This window comes from Varanus komodoensis, unplaced genomic scaffold (assembly GCF_004798865.1).
Source record: "Varanus komodoensis strain SLA01 unplaced genomic scaffold, ASM479886v1 scaffold5, whole genome shotgun sequence".
Lineage (NCBI taxonomy): Eukaryota > Metazoa > Chordata > Lepidosauria > Squamata > Varanidae > Varanus > Varanus komodoensis.
Window position 1 is genome coordinate 9,033,943 of NW_025336087.1, and position 24,952 is coordinate 9,058,894.

At 38.8% G+C, this 24,952-nt stretch overlaps 1 protein-coding gene across 2 annotated transcripts in view; it reads left to right on the forward strand.

The window, feature by feature from the left end:
• The first annotated feature begins 210 nt into the window (after positions 1-210).
• Positions 211-24,952, forward strand: part of ERBIN (erbb2 interacting protein) — a 105,255-nt gene continuing 80,513 nt past the window's right edge. The window contains exon 1 of one of the 2 annotated variants that reach the window (XM_044446796.1): positions 211-1,156. The gene's annotated coding sequence lies outside the window, so the exon portion shown is untranslated. The remainder of the gene's footprint in view (positions 1,157-24,952) is intronic. The other variant, XM_044446797.1, reaches the window with a different exon arrangement.

Genomic DNA, 24,952 nt, shown 5'->3' on the forward strand with positions numbered 1-24,952 from the left:
AAGTCTGAAGGGGAAACCGGCGCAGCTGCGCGGTAGGGCCGACGGAGAAAGAGTGTGCGTGTGCGCGCGCCATTCAGTGCCGCTTCGCTGTCTGGGTGGCGCTGCAGTCTCCTTCCCCCGTGGTGTGGGCGGCGGTGGCAGCAGTAGTAGTAGTAATAGTGGAGTTCCCGCCGCCCTTGTGCAGCGTGAGCGCCCTCCCTCGCTTTTGCCTGCCTGTCGCCGCCCTTAATCTCCGGGGAGCGCGGAGCAGACACTTCTGCGAGTCACTGGCCGGCGCCCAGAGAAGCGAGCAGCTAAGCGAGAGGGGCGGGAAACCGGAGAGGAAGGAAGGGGGAAGTGTGGAGAGGAGGAGCCGTGTGTGTGTGTGTGTGTGTGTGTGCGCGAAAGGCAAGCCGAGAGGAGGAAGGCGAAAGGGAGCGAGGGAAGAAAGGAAGGGCGAACCAAGAGAAACGCTCGAGGAAGCCTGCGGCGTGGCAAGTCGAAAAAGGGGGCTTGTTGCGCTCCCCGTCTCGGCCTCTCTTTACACCTCATGCCCCTGGCGGCGGCGGCGGTGCGAGGCTGCGGCAGGCGCTACTACGGCATTTACGGCCCAGCCTATTGAGGGGGCGCAGAGAAAGGAGAAGCCGAACAGGAGGCGGAAGGGAGTGGAGTCGGCGACGGAGGCGGAATCGGCGCTTCGGCCCCTTCGCCGCGGAGAAGGGAAGCTGGGCTAGGCTCCGGCGCAGGCTTTGCGGCCCCGCTGTTGCAGGTCGCCTCTCTCCGCCGTCCCGCACGCAACACCCCGGCGAGGGGCAGGAAGTGACTCTTCAGCCGGGACTGGGCGGTGTTACAGGCACCTGAAACCGCATATTTGTCACGGCGGAAGGTGGGGGGCGGGAAGGAGCCCGAAGCACACCGAGAGTTTTCCTTGCTCAAGTGGGAGCAAAAGTGAACGGGAAGGGAAAGGATCCCCCCAGCAACAGCCCGGCTTCGCCGGCCTCTTGTGCCCGGGCCGCAAGCTGGGCACTGCCGCTATCTTCCCTGCTGAAATCTGTTGCACCCTTCCCCGCCCCCAACGCGCTTTCCTGGCTCGAAAACTTAATTTGGATTTAAAACACTGCTGGATAATGAAATAACCTGGTGCAGATGGAGGATATCTGGAAGCCTGAAGTGTGAGGTTGGTTAAAACAGTGATTAAAGTGTGTGTGTGTGTGTGTTTGGGAGGGGGGGTATATTTGGAGCTGGTGCGTGGAATGTTTTATTTATTTGTTTGTTTATAGGGCAGGTTTGAAAAAGGGAAACAGTATGTAATTCAAGTTTGAGATATGCCTTCATCTTTTTCACTTTTAATTGCGTTTCCGATGTCTTTCTGAATTGTGAACCCGGCTTCCCTTTTCACATTTTGTCTGTGTTTTTGTCTAATCGTTATTTTGCACAGTTTTGTCGCAGAGGAGAAATCTAGGAGAGTCGATTTGGGGGTGGGGGTTAAAGCTTCTCAGACAGGAGTTTCTTTGTTCCACAGCAGAAGGTATTGAAGTGAAACTGCTTGATTATGCATTCGTGATCTTAAAACATGTCGTCTAGTAGAAACAGTTGCTGAACCGGTACTTTCTCATTTGCAAGCTCTCCTGTTGCATAAACAACGATTCTTTCTCTCTTGTACATTTTGTTAGAAGACCTGCAGATATTGATGTCTAGAGATCGAAGTCTTTCTTCATTAGGAAGCTATGGAATAAGCACATCGTTTAGAAAGGCCTTGTGAAGTAGATGTGGAAATTCATAAGTGCTTTCTCTTGCAAAACCTGTACAGCAGAGGTATTTCTGTGTATGTCTGTAAAACATCTTCAGCACTTCTAGGTAATTGTTGCTCTTAAGGCTGACTTAATTTGAAAAGGTCTTCCTGAAAATGTAGCTGGTCTCAACTTTTTTGTAATGTTAATTGAAGGAGAGGAAATGGTTTGTACCATATACTTTTGACTTCACATTTTGGTCTCGGCGTAAGTGGGAAACATGAGGATAATTACAATGGGATTTCATAATACTTAAAAATGATCAGAATGTATTGTGAGGGAAATTAAATGCAGCATGTTTGTTTGTTTAGCCAATGCTGACGGCTTCACAGTTATCAACAGTTGCACAACTTTGTACAAATCAGTATCAAACCCAGTAACTGTAACTGAAGCCTTACCTGTCCAGAATAGAGGGTTTTAATGAACATCTGTGCTTTTGTTAACTGATATGTAGTGAGGAAGGTAAGGTAAATTTCTGCTGGCATCATTTAGTTTTAACAGTGAAAAATATGTAAACTTCCATAATCCATACATAGGATTCTTAAAGACGTCAGAAAAGGTTACTCTTGGCGGCTTGAAAGGATCGGACAAACTAGATGGCAGTGAACTTCAACTTCCTTTTATGGCTTATGTTTGGCAGAAAAGCAGTGAAGTCTAAATAGAGTAATCCTTTCACAGAGAATGATCACTTCTAAAGCAGTGTTTCATTGCTAGAAATGACTTTAGATTCTAAAGAGGATAAAATGTATCATTGCATGACAAATGTAGCTATAAGCCTTTGTATCTATGCTTGTTTTGAAGTTTCTTGTTGGCCTTCATTGTTGGTTTCTTCTGAATTTCTTGAATTGGTATGGCCAAATTTTTTAAGGCTTTTTAAAAAAAGTTAGTATAACAAGTTACTTTTTGGTTAGGTTCTATGTCATAAAATTGCATTAATATAGATTTAAATGATATTTTTGCTATTATTGTCTAACATGTATTTGTATTTTCCCCTTTAGCTGATTGGTTCTAAGCCTGTATAGTGGTACATGTGTACCACTTTTTATCCACAGCATGTGGAAACTTTTCCTAACTTTTTTCAACTGGCAGGATTAGATCAGCCTTTAGTATATCTATATAAAACTTTGCTTGCTTGTGTTCTCATGTGTTTAATCAGAAAGCTGATATGGTATACTACAAAATATGAATTACATTTCAAAGTGTTAGGAAGTTATTCGAGAAAGTAACTGAGCCTGTGGATCTTCAGTGAAACATATATATAGTGTAAATATCTGTAACTATGCCATCTGTTGTATGTTTCTGTTCTCTTGCAGAAAAAATGGCTTTTTAAAATCTTAGTTTGCATACTTTTGTACAGTTGTTCTATTTTCATAATGAGAATAATTAGTTACTATTGATTGTTTCTTAACAGATATGCAGATAAATGCCTGCCTGTATTTTCAGTGAGTCATTAGAAGGCTGAACTTTGACCCAAAGTTGATGTTGTAGTGCCAATAACATACAGGTGAATAGGCAGTGAACAGAGCAGTCCTATAGACATCTGCTCATTACTTACTTCCAAGTAAGGAGGCATGTGATTACAGTTTAAAGCAGATTTAGTCAAAACTGTAAACAAGTGACTGAAATGTTTTCCTACTTTGGGAAAAGTGAATAAATGGATCCTTTGCATATATTTCCAAGTTCTGTCTGGTTAACACTGGTTCTTAATACTGGTCTCAAGGTTGCAAGCTTAAGCCTGGTCAGATCTGCACTTATCCAGTCCTCTTTCCTGAGATCCAAGTGCCACCTGTCTTGACGGGCAAATAGATATGCACACCTGGATGTGTATAGGGCTGGATCAGGATCAGGATGTTACCTTAGCATACCAAAAGTGTTATCCAGCACCTGAGCATATCCTTTTAATCAAGGCTTGTCTGCATGAAACAGACCAAAGCAAATTTTCATATTAGTATTAGTTGCAGAGTCAAGAGTTTATGCAAACATTTTTACACATGATAAATATATTTATGGTAACCTACAGTATCTGATTTTCCCTCTTAGATGCAAATCTTAATGTGGTAAAGGGGGTTGAGAGTGTCAGAGATTCTCGGAGCAATGCTGCCAGGAGATCAAACTGTCTCACTGGGCTGATCTCTTAGCAGGGTCACCTAAGTTGAAACTGCAGTCTTAAGATGCATCCACCCTCTTCAGGAGGAATGGCCGCATCAGTACAAGAGAACAGACATCCATAATGGTGATGGAGGCTGAAAAAGTCCTGAAGGGCAGCTACTGGGCAGCCATGGTAGTTGAAGGTGACAGTGGTAGAGGATCTTTCACAAACAGTGGCAGTGATGCTCAAGCTGACTCTGGTTATTACTGTGCAGAAAAAGGCTATGGGTATCTGAATCTTCTTAGCTTGAAAATCCCATAAGGAAACAATTAAAAAATGAAACAAGAGATAGTGCCAGCAGATGAGATCCGCAGGTTGGAAGGCACTAAGTGAGCTACTGAGCAAGAGCAGAGGCCAAGTGCGAATAGTGCTGTTGCTAATGGTGCTACTAGATCAAAGCTGAAATATCCTTGTTCAAGGATAGGGTGGACGTCCACATGGTGGGCATGTCGTGAGCAGAGCCGGCTGGTGCCGGAGGTTAGAGTAGATGGCTCGGGAGGCCCCTTCTGGCTCGCTCTGTTTCTATGTTTCTATGAAATCTAGTGGCTGACATGCAGGTAGTCAAAAGGAAAGTCTGATGCTGCACAACATGTATATGATTCGAACATGGAACATGGGGAGCATGAATCAAGGCAAACTGGAAACCATAAAACAGGAAATGGAACAGCTGAACATTGCAGTACTTGGTGTGCATGAACTAAAGGGCACTGGAATGGGACATTTTCAATCAGACAAATGCAAATTGCTTAAATCTGGAATGAAAAACTTAGAAGGAATGGAGTGGCTCTAATCCTAACACGAAATATAGCACAGGAGATAAGAGCTATAATGCAAAATCCAAACGAATAATATTAATCAGAAGTTGTGGAAAAACTAGCACCATAACTGTCATTCAGCTCTATGACCAATAACAGATGCTGACAAAGAAGAAATTGAAAACATTTATGCAGGTGTTCAAGAGGAAATTTAGAACACACCAAAGCAAGACATGCTGATAATCCAAGGTGACTGGAATGCAAAAGGAGGAAACAAAGCAGAATCAAATATTGTAGCAAAATTTGGCCCAGGTATAAGAAATGAAGCAGGAGAATGACTCATAGAATTTTGTAGTGCCAGCGGTTGCTTATCACAGATAAACAAGCCAGTGATGAGACAACTATTTACATGGACATCACCAGATGGCAAGTACAGAAATTAAAAAGACCAAGAAATTGAAATCTTAAGATGGAGAAACTGTATTCTTGCTGCCAAAACAAGGCCAGGAGCAGATTGCAGTAGTGACCATGAACTCTTAATCTCAAAAATCAAAGGGAAGCTGAAAAAGATCAGCAACAGGAATATAGTGCCAAAATATATAACTTCTAGAACATCCCTGAGGAATTTAAAGTCCTCATAGAGAATAGATTTCTATTACTCAGTTGACCATGAGCAAAAGAACTGTGGATTGAAACCAGAGGCATTATTAGGGAAGAAAGCCAGAAGACAATTCTTGTAGCAAAAAGAAAAAGCCTAGATGAATAACAGAAGAAACACAGTTATTAAGGACAGATGAGAAGCAAAAGCAAAAGGTGACAGAAGTAGTGTCAGAATCCTGAATGCAACTTTTCAGTGCCTATCATGTTCAGACAGAAACAACTCCTTACAATGACAAAGAGTGCAAAGAGAAGAGAGGAACAAAAGATGACAAACTTCTGTTCCAGAAGAATCAAGAAATCAAAGGGAAATTCAAGCCTTGATTAGGAATGCTAAAGTACGAACGGTCTAGGAGAAAATAAAGAGAAGGTGGAAAGAACATACAGAAGAAATTCATAGCAGAGATGAAAGGATGACACACTCCTTTGAAGAGGTATCCTGTGAAAAAGAGCCTGCAATATTAGGAAGCAAAATGATATCTGTTCTGAAAGCACTGGCAAGGAAGAAAGCACTTGGAGTAGATAGGATACCAATAGAAGTTTTCCAAGCTGCTGAGAATGTATCAATCAGTCTGAACAACGATGTACTGAAATATATGGAAAACAAAACAATGGTCCACAGACTGGAGTTGTTCAATATGCATTCCAATCCTCAAGAAAGGAGATCCAAAAGATTGCAATAAACATAGGACCATTGCACTAATTTCCCATGCAAGCAAAGTGATGCTTAAAGTATTGCAACAAAGAAAATTACCCTATATTATGGAGAAATTCCTGATGTTCAAACTTGCTTCTGAAAAGAAAGAGGCACTTGAGAACATATTGCAAATATATGTTGGCTACTGGAACATACTAAAGAATTTCAGAAGATCATTCTCTGATTTATAAATTATAGCAAAGCTTTGACTGTGCAGACCTCAAGATGCTGTGGATGGTCCTGAAACAAATGTTATGTATCAGGACAATAATGTGCTGAGACACACCCAAGTATAATGCACCAGAAGCTACTGTTGGGACAGAATAGGGAGAAACAGAATGGTTTCCCATAGGCAAAAGTTTCAGAAAAGCATGCATTTTATCTCCTCATTTGTTCCATCTGTATGCAAAACCTTTCATAAGGAAAGCTGGATTAGAAGCAGAGGAAGAGTGAAAATTGGTGGAATATGCAGCAATCATTTAAGATATGCAGATGATACTGTATTGCTGGCAAATAGCAATGAATTGAAACAACTCCTGATGAAAGTGAAAGAAGCAAGCGCAGGAGCACTTAAGAAAACAAAAATCATGGCTACTGAAGAATTAGAAAACTGTACTGTGAACAGTGGAAAAAATGGAAATTGTGGAAGATTTTACATACCTTGGCTGAGTCCTTAATTCAAAGGAATACTGCAGCGAAGAAAATCAAAGATGACTGAGACTAGGAAGGCAGCTTTGAAGGATCTAGAAATGATCGAGTGTAGGGAGACCAAGGCCAAGATCATGCACACTATTGTATTCCCAATTACTATGTATGGATGTAAAAGCTGGACAGTGAGGAAAACTGACAGGAAGAAAATTGATGGACTTGAAACGTGGTGCTGAAGGAGAACTTGGTGAATATCCTGGACTGGCAGAAAGATGAACAAGTGGGTTCTCGATCAAATCAAGCCAGCGCTTGCTTAGAAGCAAAAATGACAAAACAGGCTGTCATACTTTGAGCACATCATGGGAAGGCAAAGCTCCCTGGAGAAGACAATCATGTTAGGGAGAGGTGAAGGCAGAGGAAGAAAAGGAAGGCCAAATATGAGATGGATTAACTTCATTAGGGAAGCCATAGACTTGAATTTGGAAGAGCTAAGCAGGGCTGTCATAATAGGCCATTTTGGAGGGCTTTCATTCATAGGGTCACCTCAAGGCAGAGACAACTTGAGGTCTCCCCCCCCCCCAATTACAGTATTGCCTTTCTTAAATATGTACTGATTATTGGTAGAATAATGTTTTCCATGAGTATCAGGATGCTTTCAATTTTATTGTCATGGGGTACTGGAGAAGTGCCTAATGCTGGGAACAATTGATGGCAAAAGAAGAAGGGGGTGGCAGAGAATGAGGTGGCCAGATGGAGTCACTGAAGCAGTGGGTGTGAGCTTAGGTGGACTCTGGGGGAAGGTGGAGTATAGAAGAGCCTGGATGAATGTTGTCCATGGGGTCCCAGTGGGTCGGGATGGGTCAGGCATGACTTTGCAAATAACATAATACCAAAAGAAGTCTCCTGGAGCTACTCTCCATTCATTTATCTCTGGAATGTTAACTATCTTTTCAGGAAGGTTTTTCAGTTATTGTACCTGATTCCATGCTGCTGCTAAAATTCCTAGTCTTTCTTATGGTGGCTTCAAAGGAATGTGTTGCTTAGATTCTTGTGAGCCACCTCTAGAAATATTTAAAATAAAGAGTAATCTCCACACTTTCCAAGTGTTTTCTGTATTTAAATAGACAGATTTAAATACAGGATAGATTAGGAAATTGTGTTTATTCTACATAGAAGATGCTTTAAAAACATGCCTCTGTTTACCTTCAGTCACCAAATGCAGGAAATAAGAAAACATTGCAATTTACTTTAATAAATCATGGGGGGTGGGATCTGAGGCCATATGTTTGTTGTTGTTGCTTTTGTTCACCACCAGTTCTCTTCATTACTAGTCAGCATAGCCGGGCATGAGGGATGATGACCCTAACCCTCAACAGACATAATGGTGTGGTATCAAAGAAAGGCAGTTTGGACACATGGGTGTGGACACTAGCATTGCATGTGTTTCGGGTAAAGGAGGCAGTATTAACAGCATGCTTTCAGTTTACTGTGCTTATAAGAAAGAGAAAAAGTGTGCAGGATTCAAGCCTTCAAGGTTTTTATATGTTAAATGCAGAACTCTGAATTATACGCAAAGGGTCTGTGAAGCCTGTGCACATCCTTGAGAGCTCTTGTAATGTTTTCCTGGTAAATTATGCCTGTCAAGGCAAGTCCTTCTGCTCTGCCCCAGCTGCATCCTTTGAAGGAAAGCTGTACATAGATTGCATTACAGTAGCTGGGTCTTGAGGTTACAGAGGTATGAATAATTATTGCCAAAACTGAACAGAAGCTTTGGTGCAAAGCATTCTCAGTCACTGCTTGGACCCTTAGATCCATACAAATTTATTCCTTTGTTCTACCTGCTTGAGCAACTGTTGGAAATCACATTCAGTAAATTCAGTGTTGGAACTTGCTTCTAGACTGACCACCTAAATACTTTGGGTTTTGTCCAACTACAGCTTGTCATGCACACTTCATGTATTTGCTACAGGAAATGTACTGTAATTGTTACAGTGGTGTACCTACAGGAAATATAATTGTCATAAAAATGTGGAGTTTCTCTGAGTATTTAGAATGGTTAGCTATATAGGATTCAACAAGTACAGCCTTGCAAATTTGGATGAAATATTTTTGTAACCTGCATTCTCTTGTGGTGTTAAGTATGTCCTCACTAATGAATTCCCAGTCTTAATCTGTTCTTTTACAAGCTTTACCTTAGAATTTCTTTAACTCCTATGAGATGTGGCATCTAATGTGAAATGCAGATGATTCCAAGTTTGCCTAAGACATGTATTGGCATGTGCACAACTGTACTGCCTTTACTTGGAATTAATCAGTTCTGTACTTGATGGAGGTATTATCTGGTATACTGGCCTAGAAGTTTTTCATTGGACAGTGATGCATAATATTCCTGTTATGTTGTCCCTGACTTTTCATTTACAGTTCAAAATGAAACTGTTGATGCTTCCCAAAAGTTTTCCTCTGGCTTGTTTGTGTGTTTGTCATGTTGGATCTGACGCACGTTATGCCCTAGAAGCCTTTGTTCTTATGGTATAAGAACTCTGGACATCAAGCCCTAACTGTTTCTTGTTATCGGAAAGAAAAGTACCACTTGGCTGTAAATCACCCTGTTGCTAGACAAGTAAGGTTCCATTTTGCTGTTGAGGTCCCTTGGTTTGTGGCTGAAATTTCAGGACTTAGGACATACCTCAGCATCTGTCTTCAGGAAAGATCAGTTGAAGCTCAAAGAAAGTTAGTTTTTAAATCTTATCCTGGGGTCTCAATTTAAAAATAATCACCTTCTATTCTGAACCTTCATTTTTATTGTGTATCATACGATGGTGGTATGGTTTGGACTGTCTTTTGAACAGTGTTTGGGAGAGACCAGAGATGCTTTGTGCAGCCTTTCTCTGGTGACCTAGAGGGAAGAATTGTGGTCCTTTAATTTGAAAATCACTCTTGTTCTTTTATTATCAAGGCCACTTGTAACCAAACCAACTCTTGCGAATTTGGCTTGCCATGAAAGACATTTTTCTGGCATTTTATAGATAATAAAGAAGTAACTTCACAGGACCAGGGGCCCACTTTCAAGCCCCCAACCCCACAAGGGGTTTCTGAGCATGCAGCTGCTGCTGAAAAAGTGGTTTGTCTCTAGAGAGGGGTAAAAAGATCACATTTAGCCTGTTTTCTAGCTAAATTTGTTATTTTTACCCTTCCATAGAGGGTTGCCACTGGGATTCAGTGGCAAACTGATTTTTTTTTTTTTTCGCTTCTGTGAATTTGGCACAATTGTCACATATGGGCTATGTGCTGCTTAACCCAAGGTAAAAAGTAAACTAACAAGGCACTGAAAAGTAGGATAAGCATGTGAAATACTGTAAATTACTTCTGCCCTGTCTTCCTTTTTTGTGACAGGAATTGTGCATTACAGGCATTGTTGATGTACAAACCATTCTTGTAGCCTAACTCATGCATGATCTTTCGCTTCTTCACCCTTTTACAGGTGTGTCCTTTACCACTGCTTCCTTTTTCATTTTGTAGGACTTCAGTTTGCACAACCTGAACTTCTGCCACTCCCCTTAGAACCATGGGCCTAACACAGCCCAACTCAGACCATCCATGCATGTCTACAGTCTAGTTTCTGCATCACAGATAATTAGTTTTGCCATTGAGAGAATTCTTAAGCTGATTTTCCAAGTTGAACCTGGTATATGGATATCCAGATTACTTATTGACAACTGCAGGTCTTGAAATGTACATAAATTCATACATGTATCTGGAAAGCATGTTCAGTAAAACCCCGCCCCGAGGCGTCGGCGAATGGGGCGGCATAAAAATGTTTAAATAAATAAATAAATAAATAATAGATTCAAATATGTTGATTTCAGCATTTATATGGGGGTTCTTTGTTATGGATTCACTAATTTCCTTTAAGCCCTTGTTAAAAGTCATTTGGCATGCACTTTCAAAATTTCATATAAAAACAGTAAATATGAGGATTTGGTTGGAATCTTACTGGGCAGGGGAGAAGTTCACATATTTGAATAATTATCTATACTTTCATAGAGAGGTATGTTAGTTTTATTATTTATTTATTTATTTATAACATGTTTGTGCCGCACCCATCTCAGAAAGCTTCTGAGCGGCTTACAAGGAAGACAAATAAACATAGAATAGAATAACATTAAAAATTTGGAGTATCTCGGCCATAATTTAAAACCAATAAATAAAAACAACAAATTAACAATTAAAAGGTCTTGACCTTTTAGAAAAGATACGTCAACACAAAGGATTTTATTTTTTATTTATGAAACTTGTATGCTGCCCTATAGCTGACAGGTTCTCTGGGTAGTTCACAAAAGATTGAAATTCAAAATAAAATCAGCAGTTTAGAAAAATAATGATCCAACATCTTAGAACAATAATAACATGGTAACAGGAGACAATGTACATGACAAATAAAAGCAAGCAGTAAGAAAACAAATAAAACCGAAATATACTAAAAAGAAGTACAAAATAAAAACGTCTTCACCTGGTGGTGGAAGCTAAACAGACAGGTTGCCAGTCATGCCTCCCTAGGGGAGGTGTGTCAAGGGCAAGGTGCGATGACAGAAAAAGCTCTTTTCCTTGTCATTTCCCCTGTTACTTATTAATCTTCATATAGACTCAGAAGAAGGGATTTTGGATGTGTGAAACATTCTTAGGGATTGAGGAAGAGAAAGGGTTATTGCAAGTAAGAACTGGCAGGCAAGGATATGGTTATATGCTCAGCAAATGCTTCATTTCTTGAGCTGTCAAGGCAAGAAATATCAGCCAGTTGTACTACATCCTACCTAAGGATATTAGTTAAACTTCATTAGCGTAGAGGAACAAGCCCATGGCAGGAATCATGCATTAGACATGCCACTTTAAAAGATGAAGTGAAGTGTGTTTGCTGGCTTGTAGTTGAAAGCTATGAGTACATAAATAGTGTGACAAGTTAAAAACATGATATTCTCTGAAAACTGCCACCTCTTCTATTGGCAATTCTTACTTTATGTTAAATGCTGAAGCATACATTTAATATACTGATTTTATGGACTGAAGTACATACCCATTATACTAAATTAAACCAACCTTTTATCTCTGTTGAATTAGGTCAGTGTAAAAAGAAATATAATAACTTCTTTTGGAGAACAACAAAATGGTCTTAGTCCCTTACACAGCTCAATATGGCAGAAGAAATTCTGACTTTCTTTAAAATGTCCTTTCTTTATAAGGACAAATTCCTGTAATATATATTATCATGCTGGCCAGAGTGCACTTCCTCCCATGCTAGTACTGGAACAGTGGACAATCTCATGAAGCCTGCTGGTCTAATTGTAATTTTTTGTGGGCAGCATCCTTAGCCCAGAAGAGACGTTTACGTTTTCTCCATATTTGGGCTTACAGACTTACAGCAAATTCTAGAAAGGTAGCAGTCTTTGGCAGCTACAACCAAGACAGTCCTAAGGTATCTTTTTAAAAGGGTAGCAGTTTTTTGTGGCATAAACATTGGCAGGGATACTTACGTGCATGTACGCAAAGAGAAAAAACTGGTGCTAAAGGTCATAAACTGCAATATATGCAGTCTGTCAATATGTATTTTTATATACTTATATGTAGCCAGCTGATAATACTTCCTGCATCTGCTCATAGAGGCTTTCCCCATTAAAACTTGAGGCACATGCTAATCTTTGTTTCCACCAGACTTTTGATTACTTGGGTTTAGAGCAGACTAGTAAAGTGAGAAACAGCCATGTTTAGAGCTTTTCTTGATTTTGTCATAGGCAAGGTTTCTGAACATAGAAAAGCAGACTGGTGGGTGGCTTCTTTTTGTTTCTGTTTCAAGCCTATTACAGCTAACACAGCCCACCTGTCTTCCAGCATGACACTCTGAAAAATGTTAAAGGACAGGGCTTCAGTTTGGGTCATATGTAACCTCATTTACTACATTTTCTAAATTTGCCAATTTTTTAAAATTTTACTATCCATAGCATCTCTATTTAGGATTTACTGTTCTAAAATAGTGTGAGACCCAAACTGAAGTTAGCTTGTTTGATGTCTGTCAATTTCTTTCTTCAAATCTTTGTATTACGTGCATTTGTTCCTGAGAGAACTGAGAAAGTAGTCTATTTGTAGTCTGCCTTATAACTGACCTCATGGTTTTACTGACTGCTGCAATAGTTTCTGGGCTTGCACATTGAAAATAGCATGTTGAATGCCTCCATGAATGTACAGGTCTCTGAACTTTTTACATTCAAGGAAAATTATTTTGTTGAATATATCACTCAGGTGCTGTGGCTTGTAGTTCCAAGTGGTAGAGTTGGGAGGGACAAGGAGACAGAAGCCTAAAGTTCTTTTCAGTTAGGAGCTATTGCCAAATTTCTCTCTTTCATTGCCCATTTGCTTGCAATGTGAGTTCACCAAAGAGGAACGTTAAGAGAAGTGTTGCAGTTCTAGTTATACCAGGCTTTAGTACTTGGGTAAAGCCAAGACGTGACCCATTGGGAAATGCTCTGAAATGATTTCCCTTCATTGGTACTTCATACTTGCGTGTCTCAGTCTGTGGGAGATTTGTCCATGTATGCCATCTTTAACTTCTAGCTTTAAAGTGGGGACTAATTTATATAGGGCAGAATCTGAAAATTGCAAACTTTATAGGTCAACTGGAATTCATTTTCATCAGTTACTTTCAAGTTAATGCTCATTTTATAGCAGTAGTACTTGCTTTCTCTGCATTTTCCATTTAATGTTGAACGTAATACCATAGTTCTCCTTTGCTTTTCTTTTCCTTTTTAGCTGTCATAGGAGATGTATGTAAGGAAGCAATTTTGGTGCCATTTCACATATTATGTAGCTATTGGAAATTGTTCCTTGGAAAGATTTACTGCCTGATTAACATGTTTCCAAACATCTCTTTCATTCATATGTTTAACATTTAGCCAGGCACTTAAATGTTTTAGGTGTGTGCTGAGAAAACACGTAAAGGAGCACTTTCAAAGGATTCTTATTATGCATTATCCTGTGTGTGGCATAGAACATGATTTCATTTGTAGCCACTACTCCATTTTCAAAGTATCTGTGAAAGTGTATAAGTTTCTGTGGCCTTTTTCCATCATATTTTTTAATTTCTTTGAATAATGAATGCTTCAATAGTCCCTGCTTTTGAAATAATGTTTATTGAAGTCTGTTATTATGTTTATATATCTTCTTTCTATTAACTGTTTATGTAAACTCTTTTGCGAGATTAAGTGAAGGATGGTATAAATATATTTACTGGTATAATTAATAATAAAATAAATACTTATGACAAAGTGCACTGTAAGAACAAATGTTATGTAATAGATCCTCTTAAAATACCAGGTTCTTCCTACTATTCTGCCAGTTTTTCTTTCTCTACACCTTCAGGTCAAGCTTTTAATGTTTTTTTTTTTTTCTGTTTCAGTATTTTTTGCCACAGTTGCTTTGAAATGTAAATTATAAGTTCAGTTAACTAGTACAAGCAACCAGGACAGGGTTAGAGCTGAAATGCTTGAGTTTTTTTAGCTATGTTTTTTCTCACTGTATTTGAAAACCAAAGGAGTGAAGTATAGGTAGGAAACTTGTGGTTCTCCAGGTGTTTTGGTTTATGAGTCTCATTATATTTGGCTATTGATTATGGTTTGGAAGTTGTAGGCTAAAATACCTGGATGTTCACAAGTTGGCTACCCCTGGAATAAAGACTTCCTTTAATAAAAGAAAAGAAATCTGTGATCTGTAGTTTCTAATCCCTGCAGGTAGCAATATGAGTATTTGGTACATTGCCCACATATTGCCTGATTTTGCTACTATTTAAGAAAGATTATATGTGGAATGAGTTAGCATGTTTACATTTTTCATGGTTCCACAATTATGTAGCTGATCTTTGTGTTAAATGTTTCTTAAGCAGTTTATTTTTTAACACAGATAATTCAGTCTATTGTTCCCTACCTTAAATAGAGTCATTTGTCAGAGCAAAAAGGACAGTAGAAAAGTTTGCAAGAAGGAATCAATGTATAGGTGGGTCACCTTGTCATAAAGTGTTACACTGTAGCAGTCTCCTGGAGACCAAAGCAGATCTGTTGGATTTAAAAAAAAAACTTAAGGAAGAGATCCTTGTAGATAACAGTGGCTTTGAAAAATTGCTACATCAAGTTGGTTGGATTAGTTGGAGGAATGAAAGACTAAATGGGACACTTATATTATTTGATGCTTTTATATTAATATGTTCCCTTATCAAGTTGTTTAGTGAGATAATTTGCACAGTGGTCCTTGTCACATCAGAAAGGGATTTACACAGTAAAATGAATAACACTGGCATAATGTAAAAGCTGTTTTAAAATCTTTCAGTATATTAGGAGAAGTTACATTTTGCTTTTTCTTTTTTAAAATTAATAAGTAGAGTTTCACCCTGATTAAAGAAATATAACTGATTAATCAGACCATGTCAAGTGAGTCATGTGATTAAATATGCAAATCCAGTTTTATGTAGTTTTTAAATAATATGCCTGATAATTTTTTGTTAATAGTGCTTCACTGCATTCCATAGATACCGGTGAGACTTGGTTCTAAGTAAATATTGGATTGGATTTTTTTCAAATTTGAAAAATATAGAATGAAAGCTTAAATTCTGTGTTAACTGCAGTAAATTAAAACTGCAGTACTATGCTCTTCTAAGGCTAAGGGGAAGGTAAGATTTAGGGTAACTAAGTTTCAATAAAAATAACAAAACAGATTTACAGTTTTCAGGATTTTCCCTGCCTCTTCATTCTGTGCAGTGTAGTCCATGTAGGTCTCACTTTGCTCCCACTAATACTTGTGACTTAATCCTTTTTTTTTTTTTTTTTGCCAAAAGGAAAATTGAGCAATTTTATATATGTCTACTCAGATGCTAGTCTCATTTTACTTACATGTAGTATATATAGGATTGGAATCTATGGGTGGCACAGTGTGTGAGTAAGTTGCTAAGAATTTAAACCTTTAAAATGTGTGTCTCACAGGCATTCTTGTATAGCTTAAGGACATTTTATTGCCATGAATATAGCCAATAAAAAGTGAGAGAAAATTGCTGCTCAGCTTCCTCTTCAGTCACCTGGCTGATTGGGTGGGGCACCTGCTGCAGGAAGCTTCAAAACAACAAGATTAGAAGAGGTTGAGAGGCAAAAGGTTAGCTTGGGGGCAGTTTCTAAATAATCAAGGTTGCATTTTTAAATGATTTCATTACTTTAATTGGACACTTTGATTAATTGATTAACATTGCAGCCTTGATAGTAAGCTGCATCTTTGTTGTTGTTTAATCAAAATATTTCTACAGAAGTAGAGTTCAGGGATATAGAAAAGCCAGTTTTGAATTGGCACTTTGAATCCATTATAATCTCTTGTTTTAATTTTACCTTGGTGAAGGTAAAAGGTAAAAGTAAAATGTAAAATTCCACTCAAAACTTCTCTGAGGAAGGGTTCAATATAAGTGTAACAAATACTTAGATCACAGATTACTCTAGAAGACTACTACTCTAGAATGCTACTACTCTAGTAGTATTAGTAGTAATATTCTCTGAGATGATGATCAGATTTCTTTACTGATGTTCTAAGTGCACAAATAACCAAAAAGTGCACATTTTTCTTAATATTCTTTCTTCTGTCAAGACCACATCCTGTTTTGTGTCTGTAAGGCGTAAAGTCTAAGTGCTTTTTTAGAAAAAAGAAAGTATAAAATTAGCAGTATTCAAGTCAGCGTTTGGAGCACATCATGGCTGTCCTCATTTGTTTTCTTGATAGACTTAGGAAATACTTACCAGTTTAATAGGTGATTTCTAGGTGTTTCTGACACAACTGCCACTTTGCTTTTAAAATAAAAATATAATTCCAGGCCTACTAGCCAAAGGAATAAGCTAGAAATCCAGCATGCAGTATTTGGAAAATGCTTTACCCTGTAGGTAGAGCACCTAACATCAGTGCTCTGTTTGATAACATGTGGTTTCCTCGCGGCATAAAACAGTCCTGTCCCCACCACATTTCCTTTGCTTGCTACAGCTTCATTTTTGTGACTTGATTGCTGCCTGTTGCAGCATAAGTTCAGTGATTACATGCTAACTAAGCATATTGTGCAGAAAGCATGTTATAACATATGCATCATGCCACTTCAGTGTGCCAGTAATGCAGCATAAGTAGCTGCACTGTTCTGGTAGTGGTTATTGCTCTTTTGAGTATATGCCGACTCTAAAGACAATACGATGATAAGGATCCAATATGATCAAAATATTGGCCTAAGACCAAGAAAACTCATGTTCAAATCCCACTCAGTTCTAAATCTCACTGGGTGACATTGAACCATTACTGTCTTTTAACGTAACTTATTTCAAGTGGTGAGGATAAAATGAATGGAGTAAGAAGCCAGCTTGAGCTTGTTGCAGGAAAGGCATGATATAAATATAATACATAAAATAAGATATTTACAGAATGGTACAGCTGCATTATGGTTGGTATATCATATATATAGAAGCCTTATAAGGCGGGGTAAAGCTGCTCTTTTTTCTGGAGATTTTTATGATTGTTTCACATAAGGTGTTTTTTCCGACTCAAAATCAATTCATAATGTGATCACAGATGTGACAGGCGATGGAGAGGTTGGGTTCACTCTTTCTACAAAAGACTATGAGGTGGGGCAGAATAGGTGGCTGGAATGTTAGGCCAGTAGATCCAGAGATAAGCTATGTAGTCCCTGAGAATAGGATAGTTTCAAATTCTGTGGGAAAGTGTAGTGAGCCTTCTACTGTGGAGGGGACTAGGCATAACAGAATTAGTTCCTCATTAGCTTCAGGTTAAGAGGGCAAACCGTTGAGGACTGTCAGATGCTGCAAGAGATTGACCCTTAAGCAGGAGGATAAACCTTGAAGGCATGGTTTACTCTTTTCAGTACAGATAAGAGCGTTATTCAGTACAGAATCAGATTTTTATCATTAGGTCATATTTTTCTAATGGGCAGTATTCTAACTTGTTTCTTTTGTTATTGAATTCTACAGTCTTCTTCTGGAATGCAAAGAGTACAAAACTAGCATAGCTGGTCAGCTTTAATAAAGGGTTTTAATTAGAAATTCTTTGTTTTGGTGTCAGAGAAGATCTGCCAAGACAAATGTATATATATTATCTCTTGTGACTTCTTATAACATCCATAGTGAAATAATGTAATTTTTTGGTTCTGTACAAAACTGCATGTGTATCTGTTTTTTCAACACAAAACTGGCACTTATGCAGAAGAAAAGCAGACCATCATTAGTCCAGGCATCTATTGCAGTTAGTCAAAGTCATATTTCCATCCTGGGCTCCATTCCAAGTTAGACTCTGTTTCTATGACTATAGGTAATTTCGCAAAGTACAAAATATTTCATTTTCTTTGAAACTAGTTAAAGGCTTAATTAACTTAAGCTTATAATTGTCTGATTGTAGGTAACCCTTGAAGATCTTTGGATAGGGTAGGCACAGAAAATCAAAGATATCCCAGATGATTATAGCATTTTTCCAAAGTGTTTTTGTTGTTGAGCATGCATTTTCTATTTACATATTCTTTCATTAGTAAAATTGGCAAAGTATTCACTCAGTTCCCAATCCACCATGGTTTGGATAACTAAGAATGAAGATGGTATTGCAAGCCTTGAAAAAGCACCTTGTTTCTTGTGCAGAAAAAACTATGAAGTGCAGGATTATCAGCATGTCCTTACCCAATTAAAAGTCCCTGCTTTCTTGCTACTCAAAGTCAGTAGACTTTTAAATCTTCAGATGCTGTGGCTGTCACAACTCTGTGTGGAAAAAAGAAGGAGCACAGTGCTATCTTGTCTCTTTCTCTATACTTTAAAGAGTCTGGCCGTAGGAGTCTCTTCACAAAATGTAATTCTTGACCTTCCTATCATACAAATAGTGATTTTTCTGTTTGGTAGATGATACAGAGGCAACCCTTTCAACCCATATATACTTTTCTGAGAATCAGTCCTATAATATTGTTTCACAGAATATACTGCCTTATGTCTTGGGTACAAAAAAATACATTAAAGTGTGTGTATGAAGCTGATTTCCTTGTTTATGCATTGGCTTTAACTATGCCTCGTTGGAGTAACTGAAAGGGTGAATTTTCAAGTGTATTTGCTTTGGGAAATCACTGTACTAGCATAATGTGAATAAATGTAAATTAGTCAGGAAGTAAACATTGTTGCTCCTTAAAATAGAAAGGGAAAAATGGAACCTTTTTTGTTTTGCTTGAACAGTTTTAAAAACCTAGAACAGCCTTCTAGAAGAGAAATGATGCATCCTTAATGGAGAGGAAAGTTGATGGTATGGAACAGTGCCCCTGCGTATGTTCTTTTTGGAGCATGACTGCACATCATCATCGGATTAATGAATGCCATATTTGTTTGGGAAGAATACTGTGTTTTTCTTGAGCAAATATAACTTACTTGTTATCAACCTTGTTTTTGGTACAGTTTCATGTTTGGGGAGAATAATTAGTCATGGTCTTTTGCCTGCAGTCCTTTCCCCCAGAGTGCCTGTTTAGCTGATCTGAATGGTTTCAACATTAACTTGATGCAGTTTCCTGTGCTCAAATACTTGCTCTTTTTGATGAATTTTCCTTTTAATATAATTTTACCTAAAAGTGAAATGCAGTTATGCAGCTGCAGAATATTGTATTCACAGTTTTTGACTAAGGTATGCTATAATACTGGTGTTGGTTTTATTGTTTTCGTTAAAGAACTGTTGGAGCAAATTAAACTTATTAGCCAACATCCTCAAAAGTTAGTCAGACATCAGTCACGTCATGATACCTGTTTCTGTTAGATAGTACTATTTCTTTGGAGACTTTGATTTTAATTCTTAAAATCTAGCGAAGTCTGCAACATAAAACCATGAGAACATACATTAAAATGAATTATTAAAACAGTGACAAAAACAATAAAATCTTGTTAAAATAACCAAGGGCAAGCACACAGGGAAATGTCCGGAGAAACAAATATGGCCTTAGTTGTAGGTGGAAGCATTCTGCACTAGGAACCTGCCTATTCTTATTAGAGAAATCATTCAGCATGGTGGGCACTACTGTTGAGAAGGTCTTCCCCATGAAACTCAGTATGGTCAGCAACCTCCCATCCTTTAGAATGTAGGGTAGCCTACAGGAGAACATTGTTTATCAGATAACCTGATACTGATAAGCCAACCTTATAAGGGCCTTATAAGCCATCTATAAGTCCTTGAACCCCAACTGTAAGCTCTTAAGTTTGAGGCTGACAACATTGTGCTCATAGATGCCAGTGGCCCTTTCTTTAGATACGTGCGAAGTGCCTGCAGTGACATCCAAAATCTCCTGATTGTTTCGATTTTGTTTTTTTTTAAACTTCAACGTTTTTTTCTCTGCAGGTGGGAATACAGCAAAGCAAGTGCCTTCAGCTGCTGTCTTCATTTTGCGCAAATGTTTCTGGAGTCTCTTGTTCACTCAGAAGCATTCTTAAGAAGCAATGATGGCAGAGGCGAGAAGGCAGTGCTTTACTTTGAAATGTTCCAAGTTGCTGGAAAAAGGGAGAAAGAGCATCTCAGTTCAAGAGAATCATAGTCAGCCCACTAAGACAGGGGTCCTCAAACTTTTTAACCAGGGGGCCAGTTGAAAGGTGCTGGTGCTGGGCGCAGGTCAGAAAGGTGGTGCCGGCGGTGCACACAGGCTGGCGCAGCGGCAAGGGCAGCGTGTGCAGGCATGCGCGGTGAGGCGAAGCAGGGGCAGGCATGTGCCAAGAGGCGGGCACATGAGGTATCAGCTTGCTCGCTTGGGGATCATTGTCTCCGAGTGAGCAAACCGCTGCCTCTCCGTGCACGGGGCGAGGTGGGTGGTGGCCCGTGTGCGTGACTGGTCCAAATGGGCATGGTGGGCCGGATCTGGCCCCCAGGCCATAGTTTGAGGACCCATGCACTAAGATGTTGTTTAAAGGGCTACCAAAGTTGATAGAAACTTCTGGAACACTCTTAAGTGGAGATGGATGGGGAAAGGTTACTTGGTATCAAGTAGATTATCCCCTGCCCATTCAGGGAACTGGGCAGAATTCTGCTCTACCTGCAAGAAATGTATTCATATTTAAAATATTTGCCTGAATATTAAAGTCCAAAAATACAGCAAAGTGTCAGTCATGGGTCTGGCATACTGGAAAACATACTGGAGCATCATATATCCCAGTTATATACCCAAGTGTTAATACAAGTGAAAATGAGTATGAATGTTGCAGTAATTTTTTAAAAATCAAATCTCCGGCATATACAGAAATACAACCTACCATGCCTAGAACAGTGGATGAGTAGAAGGAAAATGAGCTGTGCAGCATTAAAGCCCATGAGGTTGCTTTAATAGTGCTTTATTCTTATGTGAAAAATTTCCCATTTCATTAGCTCATTAGTATTTGTATTATGTTTTATTTTATTTTTCTTATTTATGTAAGCCGTCCTGAGGCTATGGTATGGGACGGCATACCAATACTCAAACAAACAAACAAACGATGACAATTGCAAAACCAGTATTTGGCAAGCTTGGCAGTTTGAGAGTTGTATTTTTAAATGATTGTCCCTATGTGAGGATATATTTAAATGTCATTGGTGTGTGTGTGTGTCTCAGTGTAAAATGTAACTCACAAGTGACAGTGAAAATGGAGGTACCCATACAACTGTAGCAGAGAAGAGTTGGAATCTGTTGAAAAAGATGAGTGGCGGGTAGCTATATATATATATTCTCTATTTTTTTAATTACTGTGACATTTATCCATTCAAAATGTAAAGCTGGCCTTTAAAAAATTGAAATGATTTTTTAAAATAGTCACTTACTCTTTCCCCAGGAATAAGTTCAGAGCCCTATGGGATAATATAAAAAGGATTGTCTGTTTCTGTTATCAGGGCGGGAATTACTTGAATGGCTGTTTAACTGTAGCCCATGCTCTCTGTGTATGAATCCAGTTTAAGCAGCTTATGCTGAATCTCGTAATTTAAAGACTACTGATAGCTTTATCATCTTTTTGTAAGCAGATAGAATACAATCATGGTAATCCCTGGGAATATTTTTATTTGGCATTTATTTACTAGGTAAATTTTTACTAGATAAGTCTAAATTTATTTACTAGAAAAAAAAATTATACTTCTTAATGATTCCTGTCATTATGATTTTGTTTGAGCTTCCCTTGTGGCTGGTTTTGTGTTGTTCTCCTTTGCTGTATTCCAAAATCAGAAGTAGAGGGGAAAGCGTTGCATGATTGTTGTGGTGGTGGTGATGCAAGACCTTTTTATTTAGCCATCACTTTAATAATTAGAATTATACAGTGGCATTTTCTTTTTTCTTTCTTTTCCTTTCTTTCCTCCTTTTCCTTAGTTTGAAATGTTGTTTATGTTGCGTTGTTACTGCATGTTTTAATTGTATTATTATATTACTATTTTAACCTTTTATAAGTCATCCTAAGGTTTGTTGCAAAGGACGGGATAAAAATGTTTTAAATAAATGTATTTATTTAAAACACTTGTATGCTGTCCTTTACGACAATCATCTCAGGATGGCTTACAGCAAATAAAAACAATACAATAAAATAATATATAACAAATAAAATAAATCCAAGTGACTGGTATTAAAATTATTAAATTTTAGCATAACGTTTAAATAAAAAGGTTTTAACCTGATGCTGAAAAGCGTATAGACTCGGCACCAAGTGAACCTCTCTGGGGAACACATTGCACAATCTGGGCAATAAATAAATAAATAAGTTTTTGTACAACAGTCAAAGTTTTTTTTATTGTCCTGGTATGATTGTTCCTGGTTTGCTGTGCAGGTTAGGAAGGTATGATTTCATTGACATTCATTTTTACCTTGGCAACATTTGATACTCACTTAAGTCAGTGACATGAAAAATGCTTTAATCTATGACTTTGTATAAAAGGGAGAGCCTTTGAAGTGGCATTTTAAAATTTCAGGGCTATTTCCTTGCCAGAAAAGAGGAAATAGATAATATAGCAAAGGTAATCAGTTCCAAAATATGCTATCAAGAGAAAACTGTGTTACATATTTCTATGCAGAGTCAGTTAAGATATATTAATAAAAATTATGTAATTACAGTAAAGCAACATCAAAGTTAAATTGTATAAAATCTAAAACATACAACAAAGCAGGCCAAATATATTTTGACAGTTTTTATCACTGGCTTCTTAGCCTAAACTTTAGCGCAGCTTACCCCAATCTGGCATTCTCCAAAACTGTTAGACTACAATTTCATTATCCTTGAATATTATGTATGCTGATTGGGGATGATGAGAATTGTGGTCCAAAAATATTGGAGAAGGCAGCTCTAGTAAATAAAGCTTCAGATTGGAGGGTCAAAGAACCTTTTCTATGCAGCTTAAATATGACCATCCTAGGTAAGCAGTTCTGTAGTAATACTGTTATCAAAAAAGTTTAATTACTGCTAATAAGGTTGATAAAAAAGTGCTTGGTTAGCTTTCTCCTCTCCTTTCCTGGAACAGCAGTTCATCTACCAGACTTTGGTAGATTTATATCCTAACAGAAAAAGCCTTCTTTCGTACAGCTGTGAATTATATCAGTTGTTATGCAAATAGGATAAATTATCCACTAAAGGTAAAACATATTTTCCAGTAAAATTATGAAGGTTTGCCCTGTTCCCCTCTTGTTTTCAGTTCACACCAAGTTAAAATAGTACTCCCATCCATTTTGGTGCCATCTATTCTTACTAGCAATGGCTCTTCAAAACCACAGGCATAGAGAAGACTTTTCCCAGCCTTGCAGTTTGAAACTGGGGTACCTGGTATGAACCTGGTATGATCTGCATGTAAAATATGTACTGTACAGTGGCTCTAAGCCGGGTGATCTTTAAACAGGGGTGGGCAACCTGTTTTGGCCTGACACTCCCATGTGTTGAGAACAGGTCTTCCCCTTCCTTTCAAGCAGATCAAAGGAAAGGCCATCAAAATAAAGTCTTCGTTGTGTTGAAGCTGACCAGCTAGGCTGACTTTGTGATACAAATAGTTGACTCTACCTTCATGGTGGATCATGTTGCTTATGGGGCAGTGGCAGGAAGCCTAATGTTTCTCAGCTGGCCTACCCTCTTAACCTGGCAGCATATCATTGGACCATCCCTTCAGTCTCCACTTGATTCTCAGAATTTCCTACTAAACTTGAAATTGTCTGGTTCTCACCTACTGCCTTTTAAAGCTTTGGATCTATTGGTCTTGGCACGTATGTCTTTATTTATTTATTTATTTTAATTGCCAATAGCTGGAGTTTTTCAGTTCACAAAGCATATTAAAAATAAGTTCTATAAAAGCATATTAAAAGATCATTAAAAGCATTCAATACAAAATTTAAAACTAAATATTAGAAGTTAAAATATATAAAATAATAACTTAAAGATGAAAAAAGAAAAATATTCAGACCTGTTAGCTAGCAGGGCCAAGAAACTACTTGAGTGCCCTGCTGTAGAGGATGGTCTTTATGTGTCCTTATGTGTCCTGAAAAGATAATAAAGTTGGTGCCAGGTGGACCTTAGTGAGGAACTCATTCTGTAACTGAAAAGGTCCTTCTTGTTGCCACCAACCAAGCCTGCTTTAAGCTTTAGATAGATAGACAGATAGACAGACAGACAGAGGTGGCATTCGGGGATAGGCTCCAGAAATTGATCATATTGCTCAGGTAGAGGTGTTCCATCTGGTTTCATGGCCCCATGCCATGTAGGGCTTTGTGGGTTAAAAGCAGCACTCTGAATTAAACTTTGTGATATATGATGGGTCCTCAAACTAAGGCCTGTGGGCCAGATCTGGCCCACCATGTCCATTTAACTGGCTCGTCCCAGAGGTTTTGCACTCACCATGTGTGCGCGTGAGCAAGCCGGCGCCTCGCCTCATGTGCTCCCCGTCTCAGCCTGTACGTGTGCACACACGCCCCCCCCCCCCCCCCGCCCCGGCCCCCCCCCCCCGCCAGCACCGCCTTGGCGGCCTGCACCCACCGCTGGCACCTGTCAACTGGCCCCCTGTTGAAAAAGTGTGAGGGCCCCTGTGTTACATGATCAGATTGTCTGACCCTGGTTATTGGTCTGGCTGCCACAGTTTGCACAAGCTGCATCTTCCAAACAGTCTATAAGGGCATCCCCACGTACAGTGTATTGCAGTAATCTAGTTTAGAGATTACCTGAGCATAGATCACAGGTAGCAGGCCATCTCTGTCCAGACAGGGGTGTAGCTGAGTCAC